General features: G+C 38.1%; 1 protein-coding gene across 11 annotated transcripts in view; it reads right to left on the minus strand.

The window, feature by feature from the left end:
• CTXN3 (cortexin 3) overlaps positions 1-19,293 on the minus strand; it is a 51,406-nt gene that overhangs the window by 7,628 nt on the left and 24,485 nt on the right. For 4 of the 11 annotated variants that reach the window (XM_030927823.1, XM_030927826.1, XM_030927824.1 and 1 more), the window contains one exon: positions 1,604-1,956. The exons of 3 other annotated variants lie outside the window; for them this stretch is intronic. The gene's annotated coding sequence lies outside the window, so the exon portion shown is untranslated. Of the gene's footprint in view, positions 1-1,603; positions 6,539-19,293 lie in introns of those variants that run through there. 4 more of the 11 variants (XM_030927828.1, XM_030927825.1, XM_030927827.1 and 1 more) reach the window with 4 other exon arrangements.

Below are 19,293 nucleotides of genomic sequence, written 5' to 3' on the forward strand. Positions count from 1 at the left end.
TTCAAGTAATACACATCCTGATACTGAGCCTAAATAGAATCCCTCTCTACTTTTAGCACTAAAGGAAGCCTGGGCTGCATTCCTGTTTGTATAACTGTAGTCTCTCAAAGTACATTTCATTCTCCAACCCACTCACCCACCCTAGATGTGTAAATCTCTCAAATGATCCTGTTATCCATCCCCACCACAATTGTGAGCCATCTGCATAAGCCACCTCATTATCTAAGCAATGGAATCACCACATAAGCAAATATTATTCCCCTACAAATCTTTTAGAAATTCTGTGTGTTATTCTAGTGAACAGTAAATTCAGGATATACACACAAAGATACAAAATATTTCATATAAATTCAAATAATTCATGGCCCTCTTGTTTACCAGCAAAGAACTTCAGGTAAAGATTTCCTGGCTCTTTCTAGGTGTTTCATAGATTTTAAATCCTCCCACTCCCCTTGTTTTTGGCTCATATAAACACACGGCAATGTCTATATGGTTTTTTTTTTTTTTTTTTTTTTCCAAGAACAGTCTTCCTGTTCCAATTCAATAGCCCTGATGCTTCAAAATTCACAGGAGAACTAAGGGTAAATATTATTTTATACTCTCAAAACATAGACTCAAGTCTACTAGGGGAAAGCCTACGAACAATGATTTTATAAACATGAGGATGTCTTCAGCTACAAATGTCAACAGGCAGTTTCAGAACTGTTGCCAGCCCCCACTGCTGCACTGGGAAGTCTGTTCTCTGCTTGTTCCTGCAAAGTCAGCCTGCAGACACGTCTGCTTGGGCTGGGAGTGGACCCTGTTATTCTCAACTCGCTGCTGCTTGTAAGCTCTGGGTCAACAGGAGACCTTTCTCTTCAGCCTCAGCCCCAATCTCAGCTTTACTTCTTCTCCATCTTCATCTTCCTCCTAATATCTGCTTGAGGAATTTTTAAGGGACTGCAGGGCAAGGCTGCTGCCTAGCTGAGAACATCAGAAAATACCATGAGGGTGCTCAGTCAGGAACCAGTGGTATCAGAAGGCACCCTTAGCAAACTGGAACTTTTAGCTTCAAATCATAAGCCCTATTGCTCCACCTGGTTTTCTTTGTCTTTCTTTGTGTGTTTCCTAGTGAAAACAGCTACTTGCTGATACCTCAAAAGGCTAGTGCTGCACACAGCTTATCAGCCAAGGACAGTCAACGCTATCAATAAGAGTGGTTGAATTGTGATCCTTTGTAAACAAATCAGAACATCCTTGTTACATTTTGGAAGGTTGGACGTTTTAGGTGACTGAAAAAAATATATGATAACGGGCAAACAGCTTTCAGAAATAAATTACTGCAGCTTAGGAAAGAAAAAAATGCCTGTTTTACTACTTCTTCATCCAGTATCAATAACATTATAAACTTAACCATGCTTTAAAAATAAAGGCATCATTACATTTTACCCCCTCTCTTCTCAACTTTATCCAGCAACTGTTTAATTAGACTTATCTAACACCTAGATCTAAATTCAGAACTATGATCCGAAAGGCATGTATGCGATGATTGCTCATGCATCCATTGTAAAGTTAGAGAAAAGCATTTAATTAGCCCATCAAAGATACAGGTTGGGTCAAGTACCTGGCTCTGGCTGAACAAACACTTGATCCATGTCCTGGTGGAACAGTTACAGGTAGTTACGAGCCTCTTTAGTTTCCATTCTTCCCGACCACGCTGTGTGAAAGCAGTAGACAGTGGTAGCTGCAAGGCAGTTGATGGCACACCCCAGGTCTAAAGCTGTTGTTTCAGGCTTAGAAACTTCCCATTAAAACCCCGAGTTAAAGGAGCACCGTCTTTCTGTATGAGGCATCGTTAACGGCCAATACTGCTGCTTCTTTGAGGTGAGCCATGATTTCAGTTCTGCCTCAGCAACTCTTCAGAGGATTCTGCTTCAGTGAGTAGAGGCAGTATCCTAGCAGTGTGTCTGAAATCATCTTCAAGAAAGCATTAACATTCAAAAGGAGTACCGGGGGGGAGGAAAACATCACTGGGCATTCCCATACCTTTTCAAAATCAAAGCCATAAATCTACCAGTGCTCTGTCCTCTTTATTGATTGTTGACACTATTCCTCTTTGGGAGTGTAAATTAGCACCTCGCAGCAACCCTTCATATTGATTATAGTTGATGACCTTCAGGCCAACTCAATTAATAGGAAGACTTCTGGGGAAGGGCAGCAACTTAGCATTTGGGAGAGAAAGAAAAGGCTCATTTTCCTAAAGAAAACGAAAGTGACCTTTCCAAAAAGCAGCACTTATGGGAAGGAAAGAACCATTTAAAAAGAACAAAATCATAGTTTCACCACCTGTCACCTGGTTATAAATTAGCTGGGCAGTAGGTTGCCAGGTCCAGTGTTTCTCTGAGCAGCCTGCATAACTGTGGCATTGGCAAAGCCCCCACCCCACACAGGGCACCTGAGACCACTTGATGAATAAAGAAGATTGATTTTTGTTAGAGAAAGTTGTTCTCATTCTACAGATTCTAGTTACCTGCTACAATGCTTAAATTACTTTCCTTGGATAAATAAATTTTCTAAATAAATTTGGAAAATATTTTTGGCTAAAATTCTTCATTAAAGAACCACTTCTCTAAAAAGAATTCAGCATAATGCTTAAGACGGAGCATCCTTGTTTTCTGGCAACTCACCACTTTCTTTGTTGAAGTGGAAGCACAGTGAGCGACAACACTCCCACCCACCCAATGATAGGGTGCGTGATATTTAAAGCTGCCTCTGACTGTGCCTGTCAGCTACGCTGTCTCCTCAGCTCTTGTGAGCAACCGGCCATTACCCAAAGGCTCTAGGAAACTGGAACCAAGCTCATTTTCTAAGAGGGAAACCCCATCTGCTCACAACAGACCACAATCCTGGATAGGGTAGGCCTCGGACCCAAAAGGAACCTTTCAAATCAAATGCTAAATGTTAGGATCGAATGCTTGATGTTACAGTCTAACCTCAAGAGAATATGCAGGTTCTTTCCCCATTTGTTTTCCTAATTTTTAACTGAATTTTCTTTCCAGTTCATTTTACTTATCCTATTTTCAGACACACACATACCACACACCGTAAGACAATGGGACACATGAAATCCAACCGAGCATGATCATCCTGTACTCACTGGCATCCCTCTTGCATTCAGTCAATGCTGGCAGAGGGAATGCCTGTCTTGGCAATGCCAACAGAGTGTGGTTGAGGAATCTTTCCGACCCCACCCTTCTTCCTATACTTATCATTCCATGGGGTGAGAAAATATCATAGATAGACATGAGCCTGGGTGACTGTAGCTTGCCCTGCCAAAGAGGCCTTCTCGGATATTGTTTTAGCCTACAGACTTGTAGAGGTAGAAGGGAACCTGAGAGGGTCTGTGGCTGTCCTTTAGCTACTCGGCAGGCTGAAATCATCCCAGAAAGATGAGTGCCTTGCCTATTTTAAAAACTCTCCAGGGAAGTAGATTCCATAACTTCCTCTGACAACCGCTATTTAAACGAACTCCTCCACTGCTTACTTAGTCTGAATGGGTTGGTGCATTTCTTTTCATTCTGTCCTTGCTGCAAAAAGTCAGGCACTAACCACTCCAAAATTTTGTTAGAATGCCCTTTCCCTTCAGGGAGGCCGAACTAGATAAACCAAAGAGTATTTGATGAAGATCTGGTGTTATGCTTGGAGCCAAATTTAAATCTCTCTTCTTAAAGATAATTACAATTGAAATGATTAAAATCAGCCCTTCCCCTTATGCAGCTATATTATGTGAATCATCATGAATTCTAAACCAATGAATAAGGGTTTACCAAAGTTCCATTTGAACATTTTATAGTAGATCCTATTTCTTTCGTCTTTAATAATCTATATATCTCTTCTCGGAATTCTTAAAATTTCTGCTCTCTGATGCAACTTTAAATAGGAAGCCTAGAATACTACACCGAGCTGTACACAGCTCAGATACACACGGAATTGTGGTGAAACAGGATGATTTTATGATGTATAAATGGCTATATATGCTGTACTTCTGCTTACCCATTCTGATCCAGGGCCACTCCTGGGTGTAATTTAGTCTTTCTCTTTAGTTACACAACGTCATGAGTTAACATTAGTTAGAAATCTACTTTAAGAACTTCTACATTTTTATTTCAAGCCTCACCTTCAATGTTCTTGAATTTACAATTATTTCCTAATTGTCCTATGATGCACTTTTCCATGAAGAAATAGATAATGAATATGAAAAAAAGACTCTATAAGCCATCAGTCTTCATGCTAGTACAAGGTTGTATTATTATTATTACTGTTTCTAACTCTGCCTAATTCTCAAAATAAAATTGAACAAAAACGCTATATAACCTTCAAAATATAAACATGGTTCTTATCAATAGACTCTTTGTAAAACTCTTTTCTTCCCTCCTTTATGTATGTTCTTTCTTTCACTTATCCAGGGACCATTCATTAGCTCTCAATGTCAGATACGTTCTGTGTTAGGTGTTGCAAAGAATAAACAATACGAATACTAGGTCCCGGCTTCTGTTTGTTCAGGTTGTGCACTGAACAACTCTAGGAGGTTCCTTGGTAAACAGGGCCCTGAGGAGCTCCACTTCTAGCGATGGTTGCTGAGCTTCTTAACAGACTGGCCCACTTCCACTAAATTCCAGTTCCTAACCTTCCCAGCGTCCCCCTTCACGACTCACCCAGCAGACATCTGAACTGTATCCTTACCTTTCTACAGGACCTGATTTCACAAGGTCACCAGTGGCTTCTGGTTGCCTCAAGCCAAAGAGTCCTTTTAGGGTTCATCTTCCTTGCTTTTTGGCAACACTGAACATAGCTGAACACTCACCGAAAGGAAGGTTCAGAAAAACAATACATGGATTAAAGTGAGTGGTGGGAACAATTTTCTCAGCCCTTAGGGTCCCTCTCCCTTGGTGCCTTCTCTCTTCATTGCCTCTCTTTTGTACTCTGGGGTTCAGGCCAAATAAAATTCATGCAACTACCAGCAAATGGGAAATGAAGGTGGAAAGACAAGCAGGCTAGGATACACGTTAATAACCCCACCACTTGTTAATTCATTAAAAAATAATGCTAGTCAGTTTATGTGTGTTATTTTAATTTCTGTCTTCTTCTTTTAAAAAAATAAATATACCAGGCAACATAAATCTTTGCATTAAAAAAAAAGTCAAGATTAGCTCTATTTCTAAAATCTCTCTGATTTGCCAGGTCTAAGTTTATTTATCCGTTTGCTATCTTCACAGATCAGTGAACATTCAAAGCTTAAGGGAACAGTGGGAAAGGTTTAATGATATTCACACCAAGCCTATACATTGGGATCTATATTTAAGAGTTATTAAAAGCAAGCAGTTTAAAGTCCAACTGCAGATAGGCAGCCTCCTGGTTTGATCTTTTCTTGAATGCATTTCTGTATACATCATATCTGTGTAGCGCTAAATGCTCAATTAGTAGCTGATACATCTAGAATAGAGAAGCCTCAAAATGAAGATGAGAATTGCCACAACGGAGTGGAAATGTATGCGCAAGAAAAAAACACTGACAGAATTTAATACCTGTGAGGATTATAGATTGCCCTACAAAATTTTGTTCATCCTTTCCTGGGTAAGTCAGAACAATAAAGCATATAGCCAGGAAATGAATCATGCTGCCACAAAAGCTGATCTCCAACCCTAAGAAGGAGCAACTTCACAAAATACACAGCAGTAGTTCTATTTAGAAGCAATATTTGCAACATTTAAGTTATTAATTCTAATTACAGTATAAAAGTATAAGGACGTCACTACGGATTATTCACTGTTCAAAGGAAATACTTTGGCTTTAACAGCCTGGTGGGTAAATTTATTCTTTTAAAGTGACTTGTACAATAATAACAATTTTCTTAATGGGTCTGAAATATTTAATGCCTTTAAAATGTCATACAAAGTGACAATTAGAGTTTTATACAAATCATTCCTCTCTATTTTTATGCTGTCATTTTGGAACTGTTCTTTCTCTGTTCAACAGCTACATTTTAGAAAGGAAACTATTGCATGGACAATTTGAAGACTGAGCAGCTTGGAACATTAGGATAATCGAGAAAATGAAATAGAAGGTACGTGGGAATAACTGACCTGTTAGCCCGACCTTAATACCTAACAAAATTCTGGAACTGAAAATCTTTCTACTGATAAATCAATTTTGAAAACACCCAAAGGAGAAAAAAATCATAGGAAGCAGTTAAAAAATGCTTGTTTAAAAAAGATCATGAAAACTCAATTTCCATTTCTGATATTTATACTTGTAGAATGGTGGACAGGAGTTTGAGGAAGTGGTAACAAACAGAAGTTGTGATAGATGGGCATTGAATGCAAATTTCAGCCCCCTCGATGCTACATCTTATAGATGATGCACTTAGATGCGGCTTGCAAAAATATTTAACCTTACAGATATTTCAAAATTTCAGTGGGAACCATCAAGAGTTTCAGTTATGTCGTATATGATTAAAGTAGGCAGATATTAAGGTTTTATCTATCTCTTCCAAACTTTGATAGGAGGCCTATCATCTATAATTTTGCCTACAAATAATATATATTTCATATTTATGTATAATAAGTATGTAAATATTATAAATCTCCTGTATTTCTGTTATACATAATATTAAATTATCTTATGAGCTTGTTAAACATGCATTTTTAGCCAGGAGATGGGGAGGGGAGGGCAGGTAGGCCTGGGTAATTTAACTCAGTAAGGCCAAGAACCTGTATGTGGAATAAGAAACCTACATGATTAATGATGTAGGGCATATGAAGTCCACACTTTGAAAAATTATAAAGTTAAATGATTGTTTCCCCTTTTTGATTATTTGGCCATAATAAGCAGTTTAACTGTGTGGGGAGAGAGCCTTTCGAATATCACAGACTTCTGTGAAAAACTGATTACATCCATGAACCCGCCGTTAGAAAAATGTATATGCCCTGCATTAAGAACCTCTGCCTGGAATTCCCATTCAAAATACATACATCTCTTCTTCCCTTCCTTTCTCCCTCTCCTTGTTTCCTTCCATTAAAGTGGTAGCAAAGAATGACTGGAATAAAGCCCATAGGAGGAAGACAACAGAATAGAACAAGAGGCAGAGAGAAGCTTGGTCTATTTCTGGGAGAGGGAAAGCGAATGGAGGAACGTTGAATGGAGACAGAGCTTAGAAAACATGCCGAGACAGCTCCAGCTGAAAAGGAGAGTGACTGCCCAGCTGGAAAGACTATGGTCAGGAAGGAGAAATGAAGCTAAATGAGGGAGAGGTGGAAGCCCCATGGACAAATGAACGACGCATCACATTCCAAGGCTGTGGAGGCAGCCAGTGGGTCAGGAATCCTGATATAACTGCTGGGACAGGTGGTGGTAAGATTGAGCTCAATTACCAGTTATGACAGTAAGAACATCATAGAGAATGTCAGCGCTGATAAAAAAGCAGGAATGATGTCAGCATCTATTATTAAGAAAACAACAAACAAGAGAATTAAAAAGAGCAACTGTTAAAATTCCTTCGCCCTGGGTTTAGACCTTCAAGATGAGGGCAGTGCACAGGTTTGCTGCTTTTCATTATAAACCCTTTTATGCAATTTGATTGTTTAACCATGCACATATTGACTAACTATGTGCAATTTCACTTTGCAAAAATTGTCAATATAGTGTGGGCAAACCGTTAAAAAATAAAACCTCACCTTTAACCAAGGCAACAAATCTCATATAATAGCATCTTAGGTACCAACACCAAATGAATGGATGATTCTTCGAGGACAGGGGGCTTCTAGAACATTTAGAGTCTTCCCTCTAGGGTTATAGTCTGCTTTGCATATAAGTAAAGCTAATCTTTCTTAGTTCTCCTCGAACATACTATGTACACTTAAAATATAATTTATTGTAATCACATGCAGTGCAATAAAATCTAAACTACTGCCCTTGTTTTTCCATAGCAGGCAGACATGATCTGTTTTTATATGTGTTAGCTATTTATTCAGTTATATAGCTAACTTCTATTTAATTATTTATTTTTTCATTTATTTACGTGTGTATATATTTATACCCCATTACATTTCAGAAATGTTTGAAGAAAGCTATGTAGTAGATTATATGTCATTAGCTGTAGCAGAATATCATGTTTATTATGTGATATTCTGTAATTATGTATTTATGTAAAAAGTCATGCAATTTTTTCATTGATAATCTAATAAAAGGCTGGATGTACTTGTTTTCAAATTTTGAAGAATAAAATCCTTTTAGAATGATTGTTTGGCTGAAACACTACCCATATTTAATCTAAAAAAAAACTGTGTCCCTTATTAATTTATTTTTGCAGTAATTGTACATAGACAAATGCAATAGCACATACTTCAATATGTTCAGTGTTTTTTACTAACACAAAGGTGAAAATGCTGGATGTTAAATTAATACGAACTGGATACAATTCAGAAACAATTTTCAAAGAGCTTGTGAAAAAAGCATCTTCAATCTTCATTTGAAATGCTCAAGAATAACACTTTTAAAAAACCTGAGACAGAGTAGGTATTAGCCAAGTCTTACTTCCATTTTTTTTTTTTTTTTTTTTTTCATCCTCATGAGAATGTCCTTCAGCACTGCTTTTAGGAAGGGTCCTTGCTTTTGTTCTCCACATTTTTCTTAATTCAAAAGTGGATATTGGGTCAATTGAGAAAAATGAACATTAGGTATTGCCAATAGCTCTGAGATTCATGCTGCATATTATAAATATGGTTAGGGGATTGGATCAAATGCCAATATAATATTCAGTGAACTATTGATTACTAACGTGTAATCCAAGAAAAGCTGTTTGCAAATGGGAAAAGGATGAAGAAAAATCTCTCCATGGTTGCCTGTACATGCCTACTCTCCTACGCCAAGGCAGGATGCAGACTGGGCCATTCATCATTAAATAGTCACCTTTTCCCTGGCCCTGCCTTCGAGAATTGTCCTCTATGCCCTGAGATGAGCTCTCTCTCTGGCTTCTAGGGCTCTGTTTTGGTTTCCCTCCAGGGATGGAATCTACAACTTGTCTCTCTGTCTGGTATAGTTTCTTGCTTCTCTTTTTTAACCGTCCTTATTCTGTAGTCCTATCACTCCCAAAACAATAAATTTCTCCAAGATGTTTCCCTTCAAGTATTGTCCATTCAAAGACTATGTGGCTCAGGAAAGTAAATACAACAAAGAGTAGAACGTACTTTTGCAATTTCAGTCAACTTCTGTTTTTATGTCTTTCTGATGTCTAACATTGGAAAAGCAACAGTAAAATAATATTAATATTAATATTAATATTAATACCACAATCACAATAACAAAACTCATCAACCTTGTACCTTTGGTATTCTTAGACACTGAACTCTTATAATGGCAAGAATTGGACCCTCTGATAAGTGATGCGGAGCATTTTTTCATATACCTATTAGTGATTTGTGTATCTTCTTTTAAGAAATATCTGTTTAAGCCGGGCGCGGTGGCTCACGCCTGTAATCCCAGCACTTTGGGAGGCCGAGGCAGGCTGATCACAAGGTCAGGAGATCGAGACCACGGTGAAACCCCGTCTCTACTAAAAATACAAAAAATTAGCTGGGCGCGGTGGCGGGCGCCTGTAGTCCCAGCTACTCGGGAGGCTGAGGCAGGAGAATGGCGGGAACCCGGGAGGCGGAGCTTGCAGTAGCCGAAATCGCGCCACTGCACTTCAGCCTGGGAGACAGAGCGAGACTCCGTCTCAAAAAAAAAAAAAAAGAAAAAGAAAAGAAAAGAAAAAAGAAATATCTGTTTAAATTTTTGCCTATTTTTAAATCAGACTGTTTTTCTCTGTAAATGAGTTGTTTGAGCTTCTTAAATATTCTGGTTATTAATCCCTTGTTTGATGGGTAGTTTGCAAATATTTTCTCTTTTGCTGTGGGTTGTCTCTTCCTTTCGTTGATTGTATCCTTTGCTGTGCAGAAGCTTTTTAGCTTGGTGTAATCCCAGTTGTCTACTTTTCCTTTGATTGCCTGTGCTTTTGGGACCTTATGCAAAAAAATGTCTTAAGAATTTCCTCAATTTTTTTTCATGTCTTTAATCCACTTTGATTTGATTTTTGTGTGTGGTGAGAGGTAGAGGTCGAGTTTCATTCTTATGCATACAATTACCCAGTCTTAACGGCACCATATATTAAAAAGACTATCCTTTCTCTATTGTGTGTTCTTGGCACCTTTGCAGAAGATGAGTTGGTTGTAAATGTATGAATTTATATCTAGGTTCTCAATTCTGTTTCATTGGTCTATGCATCTCTTTTTATGCCAGTACCATGCTCTCTGAGTTACTATAGCTTTGTAGTAAATTTTTAAGTCAGGTAATGTGATACCTTGTTCTTTTTACTCAGGATTATTTTGGTTATTTGGGTCTTTTCTGGTTCCATATAAGTTTTAGAATTTTTTTTTACTATTTCTGCAAAGAATGTCATTGTTATTTTGATAGGGATGGAATTTAATCTATAAATTGCTTCAGGTAGTATTGTCATTTTGACAATATTAATTATTCCAATCCATGAGAATGCAATACCTTTCCATTTTTTTCGGGTGTCCTCTCTTCCATTTCTTTCTTCAGAGGTTTATAGTTTTCCCATTATAGATCTTTTACTTCTTTGGTTAGGTTGATTCCTAGGTATTTTATAATTTTTGTAGCTATTGTAAATGGGGTCGTTTTCTTCATTTCCTTTTCAAATGATATGCTATTGGCATGTATAAATGCTACTGAGTTTTGTGTGTTGATTTTGTATCCTGCAACTTTATTGGATTTGTTTATCAATTCTAACAGTTCTTTTGGTGGAGTCTTTAGGTTTTTCTAAGTATAAGATCATGTTTTCTGTAAACAACGCTAATTTTACTTCTCCCTTTTCAGTTTGGATGCCGTGTATTTCTCTCCTGCTTAATTGTTCTGGCTAAGACTTTCATTCTTACATTGAATAATAGCAGCAAAAAGTGGGCATCCTTGTCTTGTTTGAGTCTGGCAATAACAGATGCTGGCTAGGATGTGGAGAAAGGGGAACCCTCATACACTGTTCATGGGACTGTAAATTAGTACAGCCACGTTGGAGAACTATATGGAGGTTCCTCAACAAACTAAAAATAGAACTATTGTACAATTCAGCAATTCCCCTGCTGGATATATATTTAAAAGAAAGGAAACCAATATATCAAAGAGATATTTGCATTCTGATGTTTATTGCAGTACTATTCAAAATAGCCAAAATATGGTGTCAACCTAAGTGCCCATCAACAGATGAACTGATAAAGAAAATACTGTATGTATACACTATGGGATATTATTCAACCATAAAAAAAGATGGAAATCCTATCATTTGCAGCAACTTGAATGGAACTAGAAACCATTATGCTAAGTGAACTAAACCAAGCACAAGAAGACATATATCTTATGTTCTCACTCATATGTGGGAGCTAAAAACATGTATCTCATCAAGATAGAAAGTAGATTGGTGGTTACCAGAGGCCAAGAAGGAGAGAGGGGAGAGAAGAAGGAAGAAAAAAGAATATAAATGAATTTTTACCACTGAACAATATACCTAAAAATAGTAAGAGTGGTAAGTTTTATATATTTTACCTCAATAAAAAATGAATTTAGAAAAGAATTTGACCTTTTACAGGTTTTTATCCAGTGAAATGTGTGTGTGTGTGTGTGTGTGTGTGTGTGTGTAATTCTTTTGATTCCCAGTTAGGCTGTAAGATACATGAGCATAAAGAAAGCTGAGTTTTCTATTAATTTATTTTTCACTTGACTGATTGTGATTTTAGGAGAGGTAACACATCTATCCACAGACCTCACTCTCTGTTACAAATCACTGTAAACAATCAAAGCAATTGGATTTTTTTTCCAGTTGTTTTCTCTTGCAACACCATTGCTATACTTTGCCTGTCATAGTAAAATAAGTCTGAAGTGGCTTAATCACTAATTAGTAGTTTCCAATGAGCAATCTTCATTTGTATCAGACAAGATATGCTAGATAATGCTATGATTTTTAAAAATATTTTTCAGTGGCAAAAAATAACAAAAGTTTATTTTTTGAGACAGAGTCTCGCTCTGTCACCCAGGCTGGAGTGCAATCTTGGCTCACTGCAACCTCCACCTGCAGGGTTCAAGCAATTCTCGTGCCTAAGGCTCCCCAGTAGCTGGGATTACAGGTGTGTGCCACCACATTCAGCTAATTTTTGTGTTTTTGGTAGAGACAGGATTTTACCATGTTGGCCAGTCTTGTCTCAAACTCCCAACCTCAGGTGATCTGCCTGCCTTGGCTTCCCAAAGTGCTGGGATTACAGGTGTGAGCCACCACACCTAGCCACATAAGTTTATTTCCTGTTACATGTTCATGAAAGGTCATTCAGGGACTCCTCTCCTATGTCACCATCATCTTTATTCCAAGACCCAGACAGAGAGGCTGGATTCTACCAGATAAGGAGGTAGAGAGAAAAGATGGCATGGTAAAGCATGTGCTGGCTCTTAAGGACTCTACCAGTGGCTCAAATTTCACTGGACAAAGCAAATCTCATGACCACATCTGGATTTAAAAGGCTAAGAAGTACAGTCTTTCCCTAGGAAGGAAGATGGAATACTGTCAAGCAATGACATAGTCTACAATTATATTTAACTAGAGTGTTACCATTTACAGAATGACTCTTCATAGATTATGTCCCCAAGATAACCTTTCTTTAGCATAACTATCCCCCATCTCAGCATGCATGAGCTGCATCCTACACCAACACTATCTTCCAGTCTTTGCTCCATTTCCACCTGTACTTGCTTGAACCTCCTGCTTCAGCCTCCTTGCCTTCTCTTTGCTTCTAGCCTTATGTTGCCTTGTGGTGCCTTAGTTTACCTGGTTTCATTAGCCTCTGGTCTACTGGGTCCTGTTTCGGATTACGTTTTGTCTCCTTTCTAGCTCACCACAATACAGTTGTCTGTTTAGCATGTTGCTCTTCTCATGCCACTCCAGAACTCTAGATCTTTCCTAATGGGCAAGGGCACAGTCTGACACTTCCAGATGTACTCCCGTGTCCTGGCTCCATCCCTAATGGATCAGTTATTACAGCCAGTACCTCACAGGAACCATACCATCCCAGGACACAAATATTATCATGGTAATTTTATAGCCACATAGACAAGATGTGAGGAGGTTAAATTATTTACTCAGGAACACAAAGATCACATTGAAAACATTTTTGCCCACTTCTCGCTCTTCTGCAGTGTCTAAAAGAAAGAACGAGGGCTGCATGTCCTCCGGACCTCCGGAGACTGCGTCATGGAAAACAAATATAAAATGAAAGAACCATGGTAGGTCTCAACGTAACTCAAAGTTTGATAGGGACCTCTAGAAGAACAATGACATTCTTTTCTCCGCGAGTGGAGACGGTGGATGTGGACCTTGAAAGAGACTGCATCAGATTTGGAGTCTGAGAATTGTCTCTCTGGTCTGCAGAAGCATTCCAGCAGATGAAGAGTAAGTGTGGCCTGGGTGAGCATGAAAGGTGGGTGGTAGGGAGAGAGCTTGATCTCCATAATCAGGCAACCAGTTCTTTGGGTCTGAGATCCTTAGAGAAAACGTATTTAGGTGGCTCTTTTTCATACTTCTGACCTACTTCAATATTCAAGAATAGATTGCTAATCAGAGACTGTTTCTGTTTGTCTTTTCTGTTTCTCATGTGCCATCTTTTATTGTTTCATTGCTTTCTTCTGACTGGATAGTGCCTCTGAAATCTTTCTTCTAGCCACCCTGATCTCCACTAACCCCTTTGTTGGACGCATGTAGAACGAAGACTTTTAAAAAGCAGCAACATTTCTAATGAGGTGTGACTGTTAGACTACTGGGGACCCCACAACGTGTAAACATTGCTTAATGTTTCTGCTTCTTCGTTCTTCTCTGAGGACAACACAAGCCTGGTGCCTTCCTGAGAGCAGACAGAGAAAGCTCCTCACAAAAAAAAATAGACAAATAAACTAACCCAAAACCCCACACCTAAGATCAGTGTTCTCCAAAAAAACTAGCCTGTTCACATTCTTGCATGGATTTAAAGAGTTTTCAGGCTAACATGAGTCTCGAATTGGCCACCGTGTGGCAAGAGCACTAACTCAACAAGTGACAGTTGAGACCCCTCAGGCCCTTGCTATCCACTCCCACCCCTTACACAGTTGAATTTTCTCTTGAGTTAAAACGTTGCATTACTGGTGGCTCCAAACGCAGCATAGCACTGGGTCAGAGACTGGTTGGAGGTTAGGATAAACTGTCTCACTTAAAAGTCTAAAAATCATTACCACTTGATTTAAAGAAGAAATTTTTGTCAATATTTTCCATGTTTATGTTTTCCATTATAAAATCATATCTCAAAACTGTACTCTAATTAGTGTGGAACCAAAAGACAGCTCCACACTCCCTCTCAGTTATGTTGCACTGCAGGAGGCATCAACAAATAAGGCAATCAATGCTTTGGTACTTTAAGGATATTGAGTTCCTTTATTTCAGGAAGAATATTTTTGAGTCTCGAGCTGCATTACAACTAGAATGCAAACACACTGCAATTTGCAAAAAAAAAAAAATTCATACAATTTTGGACGTAAATCGTTCAAGGCACTGCAATCTCCTACTGAGAAAAGAGGATTGAGAGTTGCTTGAAGACTCCTGGGCCCTTTGGTTGTGACCTATGGGATGCAAAGTGGTGCAAGGATCCTAGAGATCAGCATTCTTACACTGGCCATGAGGCAAAGTTACCCTAAGTGAGTCAGCTCATGGGTCTCACTTTCTCCAGTTGTTAAAATAAGAACACCCTAAATAGACCAAAAATTGTATGATTCCATCTATAAAATGTCCAGAGGAAAATACTATCACTCTCTTCCTGAGCATGGCTGAGCTTTCCAAAATACTCAGCCTGTCCTTCAGGATAATGGGAGCAAGTGCAAGCCTTTTAAGAACCCCACCTTGTCAGCAAAGAATAGATCCACCAGGGTGTCAAGAGGAATATCAGGAGGGAATTTTCATCTGGAAGATGCGACTGATTTCTGGAGTTCCCATGGACACTTTTTAGTAAAATATCTTGCCATATTGCCTTACAGTCTACTTCTGTCAAAGACAGAAGGAAATGGGGGTAGCACCCGCAGAGTTAGAAGTCAGTTGTTGAAACCTGAGGGGTGAAGGCTCTGAAACATGGTGTGAATGGGCGAGGCATATTTTCATTTTGCAGGAACTTCTACTCAGCTCTAATGTTTGCTCAGTACCCGCTGCAGGGTAGGGGTCGGGGTGGGAGGTAGAAGAGAGAATCACATCTGCCGTGGATTGAAGCACAATATCAATTTTTATACACAATCCTACCATTTAAATTGAAAATATCAAATATCCAGAAATATTTTCTACAATCATTTGAGTATCAAAATAGCTCAGTGTTGTCTGTTGGCCAGTCATAGGGAATTATACCGTTACTCTAAAATGCTTGAGCTTTCTTCTTACTGATAAATAGTGTGAAAGAAAACTTCAATTCTACAAGCATGTTTTCATAAACACAAAGAGAACTAGTTGACATCCACCATGATTTGAGTAATTCGTACAATTCAAATATAGTGGCTGGTGATAGCACTGGCTATTTTCCTTTCAAAGACTGCTATTTATATAATGAAAACAAATCTGATGCATTGCAAGCATAAGCATATTTTGTGAGGACCTAAATAAAGAGTCATTTCAGGGTGTAATTAGAAACTGTGAAGCCTTCATCAGTGTTTCCAGTGGAGTTTCTTGTGATGCTTTGCTAGGTGAGTTTTTGCTACTAGGATTTCATCTCAAATGATTGATTAAGTACCTATGTATTCAAGAGTCTCTACCACTTTGGATTTGGTCATATTCAACCGTAATGTAATTTCAAAAGTACTTCTATTGTTAGCAATTGTCATTTGTGCTGGCTTGTCCAGTTTGCTGACATATCTCTTAATGACCTCCAGAAACCACTCATCCACTGAGGTCTATTCCTCAATCAGCATGGCCGTGTCTCAGAATGACCCTCCCTGGAATATACAATCAGCAAAATCTTAATATAAATAACTCATAGCAGAAATTTTGCTTAAAAAATTAAACAACTAGATTACAGACATACAAAAGAATGAGATTCTAATGGTAGCCCGAGAGTTCACAGTTAGCAGCAACGTAAGACATAAAGCAATTCGAACCATTGCATTGTTCTTCTCATCTTACCTGTACTCTTGTATATGTAAAATGAGGATAATAATAGTACTTACCTATCCCCAGAGTTGTAGAGATTAAGTACGTTAAATTTATATAAAAGAGCTTGAAACAGTTTCTAGTGCACAGATCTAGGCTATCATATAGACTATTATGTAACGATAAATATTACTTTTATCTTTTTTCTTTGGATTGTGCAGATTGCACACATCTTCCCATGATAAATTATAGTTTTTTCATTTCATCATAACTCCAGTAAATTTAAACACAAATATAATGTTAAAAACTATTCCCTATGCTCAAATTGGAACTGGAACACTGCGCAAATATTGAGCTATCTTCTAGATCATGCATGTATATTGTTGTTATTTTTTATTGGATTTTCATTTATATGCCAAACATCCTTAAGGTGCTTTAGATGCTATGATTTATTTAGTCCTTATAAATATATTAGATACTGATTTTTATAACTCTGCAGCTAAGGAAGCTTAGATAAAGACTGACTATATAACTTTCCCAATATCACACAGGTAGAAAATTATCAACAGAAGATTCAGATGGAGGCAGCTTGATTCTAGAGACCACTTGTTTATCCTCTATTATTTTTTGTTATGAACAGAAAGTTCCTCATTTCAATTCCTGAGTTAACAGCTATCATTGTGCAATAATAAACAAGTCATTATTAAATTATTGTCAACTGTATGTCAGCAGAATTGCCCAAGTTTAGATTCTTCACAGAGGCACAATTTCGTTTAATGAGCAACATTTTACGTATGTCCTAGATCCCTAGTTTAATATCAATGAGAAGACTTACACTCCCCCAGAAGTCCAGAATGGATTAGGGCATGTAGCAGGCCTTGCATAAATATTTGGACCTATGTGATACCACTGGATTGTGAGCACTACAGAATTCATTTGGAATGAGATGATTTTTCTATTCTAATCGAGGACTCGTTTTCCCTGCTGGTACCTCTCCCTATACCTTACATTTGGGCAAGTCTGTACTGAGTTAGCTGGAAAAGTGAAGAATCAGGATCATCATTCTTAAAAGCAAGTGCTTTCTTCCCTCTTTTTTCTCTTTTTTGAGACATTAGCCAGTAGACAGGACATTCAGAAACTTTACAGAGAAGTAGATCATGGAAAATATCCATCCAAAATTCTGTACTCCAGAGCCGGGCTCAATGGCTCACGCCTCTAATCCCAGCTCTTTGGGAGGCTGAGGTGGGTGGACCACTTGGGGTCAGGAGTTTGAGACTAGCCTGGCCAACATGATGAAACCCTGTCTCTATTGAAAATACAAAAATTAGCTAGGCGTGATGGCGGGCACCTGTAGTCCCAGCTAGTTAAGAGGCTGAGGCAGAAGAATCACTGGAACCCGAGAGACAGATGCTGCAGTGAGGCACTGCCCCCTAGCTTGGGCAACAGAGTGAGACTCTGTCTCAAAATAAATAAATAAATAATAAAATAAAATAAATTCTGTACTCCTACGAAATGATGATCGGATCTCATGAATAAAAACGGCATGCATTGGGATTAAGCATTGAAAGTCTCCTCAGCCTCAAAGATAAGAACCCAAAATGACTAAGCAGGCAAAGGGGAAGACACTGAGAATCTGGGAGTCTGTTATGTGGAGGAATCTTGGGAAGCATTTCCTCCCTCCTCATCATTATTTTATATTTGAAAGCCGAGACACAGACTGTTATTCAGCCAGAAATCTGCCAAGCCCCCACCAGGGACTGTAGAAAATGCTCTAATTCTATTAGCAATGTATATATGTTGATTGAAACTAAGTGGAAGATTTTAAGTATAAAGCAATCTTTTCCTCTTCTATGAATTCCATTTTCTTCTTAAGCCTCATTCACTGTGGGAAAAGCCATTTCCTTCTGACTCACTGTAATTGTGGAGTCACCTTAGCTTGCATTAGTTGTTATAATTAAATACTATTAATGGAAAAGAACTCCACAAGTATGAGATGTCTTCAAAATATTAAGCACTAACAATTGATTGTGGAAAATGTAACTGCAGTTAATTAGGGCAATACTCTCTTCACATCGACATTTAAACTTTTACCGTTTTATATTCTGATTCAAGAGCCAGCAAATTTTTCCCATAAAGCACTTCGCAGGCCAGTTGGTCTTGGTACTTACCACTTAACTCTGTTGCAGTATGAAAACAGCCATAGATTAGGCATGAACAAGTGAGTATGACTGCGTTCCTATAAAAATTCATTTCTGGACACTGAAATTTGTATTTCATTTAATTTTCCTGTGTCATAAAATATTATTCTTCTTTTGACTTCTTTCCTCCAACATTTAAAAATGTAAAACCATCGACAGTTTACAGGCCATAGAAAAACAGATGATGACTCTATATATTCTTTGAGGACATCAATCATATGTTCCTCATCTAAATGAGTGATAATCAGATGCTTCAAATATCAGTAAGTTATAAGAATGCTAAGGGGTCACAGGAACTTGTAAACCAATACAAGGAAGGAGAAAGAATAGGGAAATAAATAATTGAAATGTCATACCCTTAAGAGTTGCTATACTGTACATACACTATATAAGGGTTGTACACTATACAACCCTTAAGAGTTGTACTATTCTACTTGTAAAAACATTTCTTGATAAGCTATTTGGAAACATTGCCTTTATTTTTTACTTTTAAAATTCGGGTCACAGTTGAACATGGATTGCTCAGCAGTGCTTCAAGAGGCTGCTGCTTTGCTGTGATTAGCATCAGAGCTGAAAAGACAGGATATAAGCCATGATTGTTAATGGAACTAACTGCTTCTCCTATTATCATTCTGCATGGAAAAGAGAGAGAAAATAAATCCAAACAGAAAGAAAAGATCTCATGCTTGTTTGTGGATTTTGATGCTAGCCCTAGTGTTAAACTTTTTCAGAGTAATTCAAATAAAGCTACATCTTTCTGAACCTAGGAAAACCCTTGGAAAAAGAGATTCCTTCAGAGTTGCAGGGTACTGCTGGGCCCCAGTTGGACTACTTTAATCACACTGAACTCGACTGATAACTTGTACTGAGTTT

The sequence above is a fragment of the Rhinopithecus roxellana genome, chromosome 3 (genome assembly GCF_007565055.1).
Source record: "Rhinopithecus roxellana isolate Shanxi Qingling chromosome 3, ASM756505v1, whole genome shotgun sequence".
NCBI lineage: Eukaryota > Metazoa > Chordata > Mammalia > Primates > Cercopithecidae > Rhinopithecus > Rhinopithecus roxellana.